Consider the following 5,386-nt stretch of genomic DNA (forward strand, 5'->3'; position numbering starts at 1 on the left):
CTACCCTCAGTTTCCGTTCCTGTCAGTATTAGCAACAGTTTCAGTAGCATTTGCTCAGATTCTCCTGGGGCTTGCAGTGATCGGTCTCGGGGGGTATTGAGGAGGGGCCCTCTTTGTTGGGGGTTGGAGGCTGTGGCCCAGCCTTGGTTTTGCAACCAAGGCCAGTAAAAATCAACTGTTGTTTCTCTGCTGTCTGCTTCTCTGCTTTCTGCTCTGATGACTGGGCCCTGTCGCTGGCTGAGTGGAACTCACAAACTCTCCCAGGCAGGGCTGTTCAGGGAAGTTTTTGCACCTTCTCCCCTCCCCCTACAGGGAGCTCTGGTGGCTGTGAGAGGCAACTTCTTTATTTCTGCTAGTCCACCACCCAATACCCATCTGGAGTTCTGACCTGTGGTAGCTCTTATGCACAGATCCCACACTTAGACATGCTGATGTGCAGTTTGGGTGTTTTTTGTTGAGTTTTAGATGTTCAGCTTATTGCTGTTTCGAGTGGAGAGATCTGGGGATGTCTCTCACTCTGCCACGTTTCCTTTGCCTCAAAGTTTTAATTTTAAAGAAATCCAACTTATCTATTTTCTTTTGTCATTTGTACGTTGGGTATCATATCTAAGAAGCCAATGCTTAACCGAAGGTCATGAAGATTTATTCTTATATTTTCTTCTAAGTGTTTTATAATTTTAGCTCTTACATTTAAGTCTATGATCGATTTTGAGTTAAATTTCCTGTATGATGTGAGGAGGGGATCCAATTTCTTTCTTTCGTATGTGGATATCTGGTTGTCCCAGCACAATTTGCTGAAAAGATTAATCTTTTCCCATTGATTGTCTTGGAATCCTTGTCAAAAAACAATTGACCATAAATGTAAGGACTTATTTCTGGACTCTGTAATTCTACTCTATCCTTAGCCAGTTCTACACTGTCTCGATTACCATAGTTTTGTAGCTTTGTAATCTTGAAATGTAAATCTTCAACTTTTTTTTCCAAGATTTTTTTGACTATTCTGCGTCTTTTTTCATATGAATTTTTTAGTCAGCTTGTTAATTTGTGGAGGAAATCCAGCTGGAATTTTGATAAGGATTGCAATGAATCTTTAGATTAATTTTGAGAGTACAACCATCTGTTATTGGCTGAATTGTGTCCACCTAACAGATATGTTGAAGTCCTAATGCTAGTACCCAGATCTTATTTGGAAATAGTGTCATTGCAGATATAATTAAGGTTAAGATGAGGTCAAACTGGAATAGTGTGGGCCCTTAATACGGTATAACTGGTGTCTTTATAAGAAGAGGATAGAGAGGCATATGGGAAGAAGATGGCCTTGTGATGACAGAAAGGCACACAGAAAAAGCGATGCAAAGATGAAGGTAGAAATTGGAGTGATATATGTTCAAGCAAAGGAATACCAAGGATTGCTGGTTATAACCAGAAACTAAGAACGAGACATGGAGCAGATATTTCCTCAGAGCCCTCAGAAGGAACCAACCATGCTGACACCTTGATTTCAGACTCTGGCCTCCTAAACTGTGAGAGAATCAATTCCTGTTGTTTCAAGCCACCAAGTGTATGGTACTTTGTTATGGGAGTCCTAGGAAACTATTACAGATTTTAGTAGCAGGAGTGGGGTCTGGCAAGTCCAAAGTAGCCTGGAAACTCTGACAAGAGTTGAAGTTACAGTCTTGATTCCGAAATCTACAGGGGAGGTTGGCATGCTGGGAGCTCAGACAGTGTTGCTATGTTAGTCTTGAGGCTTCTTCTTTCTTCTCCAGGAAATCTTAGTTTTTCCTCTTGAGGCCTTCAACTGACTGGATGAAGCCCACTCACATATCAAGGGTAATCTTTACTTACAGTCAGCTGATTGTAAGTGTTAATCACTTCTACAAAATACCTTCACAACATTTAAACAACATCTGAACAAACAATTGGGCATTATGGCTTAGGCAAGTCAATAGATAAAAATTAACCATGACAGTCCTCCTTTGTCAAGTTGGCACCCACATGCATCTCCTAATACATACTTAATCTCCAAATAAAGACAGTAACAAAGTCATTCTTCTGTCTAACATGATACGGCCATCCTGAACAACCAGAAATACTCTGACCCTTCTCTCGGGAGAGGAAGCAAAGTCCTTGGGTGATGCACACTCTTCTCCTTCACATCCTATAATACACATATGCACATGCACACATACATATTCATAATAAAATGAGGGGAAAATATAACAATTACAGTCCTAATTTCTTCAAATGGTCACATGGTCCTACCTGGGATTTAAAACTTCCCTCTTCCACTACTCATTCCATATTCCCTTTGTCCTCAGCAAGCACCTCAGCTGGTTGTGGTTTTTTCTCTGTGGGGTGATTCAAACCTTCATTCCTGAAGGATCTGGGCCATTAGCAGTCCTGCCTGCATTGGGTTGTTACAGTTTTCCATTGATTTTAGTCACAGGATGTGGCGACACTAAGAGACTGCAAAAGATCTCCTGTGTTTCTGACTGCCATTGTGGAGCAGCACCAATTTCCCCTTGGTAATTAGGATCTGTCACCCAGACCATACAGGTCCTCTCTTTTTCACCTGCTGATTCAGAAGCATAAGGAGCCAAAACTAGCTGTGTGGCAGTCTGAACTTCCTGTTTAATGGCATCATTGTTGTGCCTCCTTGTGGAAGCTTCCTCCCTGTGAGCTAAGATCTCTAGACCAGGATTAGGAAACTAATACACAATCTTAACAATATTAAGTCTGATCCATGAAGACAGATGTCTCCCCATTTATATAGATCTTTAATTTATTTCTTATATAGCTCTTTAATTTCTTCCAGATTTCTTACAAATCTTGCATTTCTTTTGTTAAATTAATCCTAAGTATTTTATTCTTTTTATACTATTGTAAATTGAGTAATTTCCTAATTTCGTTTTGGATTATTGCTGCTAGTATACAGAAATACAGTTGATTCCTGTATATTGATCTTATGTCCTACAACTATTATTATCCTTTACTGGATTCCTTAGGATTTTTCTATATACAAGATCACCTGCAAGTATAGATCATTTTACTTATACCTTTCTAATTTTGATGAATATTTTAATTTTCTTTCATTTCTTTTTCTCGCTTAACTTGGACAGAAGTGGCAAAAACAGGTATCCTTTTCTTGTTCCTGATCTTCGCGGGGGAGCTTTCATTATTTCATCATTAACTGTGAGGTGAGCTGTGGGTTTTTCCTAGAAGCTCTTTAGCAGGCTGAGGAAGTTTCCTGATATTCATAATTTGTTGAAGTTTTTTTAATCATGAAAGGGTGTTGGATTTTGTCAAATGCTTTTTCTGCATCTTTGAGATAATCATGTGGCATTTTCTTTGCCTTTATTCTATTACTATAGTTAATTATGTCAGGTAATTTTTAGATGTTAACCCAAACTTGCATTCCTGGGACAAATCCCCACTTGGTCATGGTGTATAATACTTTAATATGTTACTGGATTCAGCTTGCTAGCATTTTGTTGAGGATTTTTGTGTCTGTATTGTAAGAGATAATGGTCTGTAGTTTTCTTGTGATGTCTTTTTCTGGTTTTGGTATCAGGAAAATACTAGCCTTAAAGAATGAGTTGAGAAATAGTCCCTTCTATTCTTTGGAAGAATCTGTGAAGTGTTGGTGTTATTTTTTAATATTTATTTAAATATCTGGTAGAATTTACCATCAAAGGCATCTGGGATTAGGCATTTAATAGTGGGAAGTTTCTAAATTACTAATTCAATCTCTTTACTTGTTGTGGGTCTATTCATATTTTGTATTTCTTCTTGAGTCAATTTTAAGAATTTGTCCAGTTCATCTAAGTTATCTCATCTCTTGGTGTTGGTTTTCCTTATGATCTCTCTCTCTTTTTTTTTTTTTTATTAGGGTTGTAGCAATGACTCCACTTTTATTCCTGCATTTAGTAATTTGAATGTTCTCTCTGTTTTTCTTGGCCAATCTGGTTAAATCACATTGATTCTTTAGTGTTGAACTATATATTTAAAGTATCAACAAGAGACCATTCTAAATTATTCTTTTCCAGTTCCTTGGGTTATTTTCTCCTGTCTGATGTTGGGCTAATATTTTCAATACTGGGTGATAAAGAGGCTTGGTTGCTTCCTGAGGAACGAATCTGGGACTTTCCCTTAGGAAATGTGATGATTTAGAGGCAGAGCATATATATTCATCATGCATATTATGCATCCATACATTCCTATTTTAAGTGTTTTAATGAGAAATGCATTGTGCATTTAATGCTGTGTCTTCATTATCCTTATTTCTCTAGTGATGTACTTTTGATTAGTATTTATTTTTTCACCCTTTTAGTGGGAGAGAAAATACATTCCTGGTTTCTCCTTTTAAGTAGTGAAGGGAGCCAGCACCACCATTATGACACCCTGTGGCATCATTTAGAAGGTTTGTTACACAGAGCCCTCTCTTTACATCACACTGCATTGCTCAGCTCTCACGTGGCTCCTATGGCTCCATTCATGGGTACAGAGCACCATGCAGTCCTATTGGTACAGGTCAAATACAGAGATCCTAAGGTATCTCATTTCATAAACTTTTAAAGACTCTATTAGTGTCTCAGAGGTAATCACCATCCAGTAAGACTGTTCTCTTTTGCACACAATCCCTGAATATCTTGCATCCCACCAGCGGACTTCAGGACCACTGCCTTTCAAGGCTTGTCAGACCCATGTTTTACTTTTAGGGGGTATGAAACCCTGAACTCTCTCCCTGAACCCTCCTCAGACCCCCAAACTGGAGCACACATGCCTGTGGATGGCTCTGACCACCACAGACGGGTCATGTAATTGGAAGAATGCAAAGAGCATTTGGTGAAGAAAGACACCCTATTTGAAAACGCGTGGACATGAGGGGGTGGGGAAGCGGCTTGGGAAGGAGGGTCTTGAGGAAGCTGGGGGAGCATCTCATGTCATGGTAAAGAAATGTGCACAGGCACCAGGGGCTGATCTTGCCCTCTGTGCCGAGGCCTGTGTTCCCTTTGGGTTGGATGCAGGAGGTGGGCAGGGCAACAACGCTTGCAGTCATACTGACCCATCTGTGTGGTTGGCGACATGGATGAAACATACAGATATAGCATGTTTCCATTTATCCCCGTGCAGTTTGGGGCACATCGTTATTCTAATTTGTAGCTGTTATTTTTTCAAGTGCAGCACCCTGGGATGAAGGAAGGAGTTTGCTTTGAGCAGAAGAGAGGAGTTTGCTTTGAGCAGAAGAGTGGGTTTGCTTTGAGCAGAAGAGTGGGTTTGCCTGTTTGCCTGTGGACTGCACCCACAGTCCAGTCCCCAGGATTTCATTGCCAAGTGCCTAGCATGGCTATGCTGGGATCTGGCTAGGCCATGCAGGTGTCACTCT

This window comes from Pteropus vampyrus, unplaced genomic scaffold, assembly GCF_000151845.1.
Source record: "Pteropus vampyrus isolate Shadow unplaced genomic scaffold, Pvam_2.0 Scaffold197, whole genome shotgun sequence".
In the NCBI taxonomy this organism is placed as follows: Eukaryota; Metazoa; Chordata; class Mammalia; order Chiroptera; family Pteropodidae; genus Pteropus; species Pteropus vampyrus.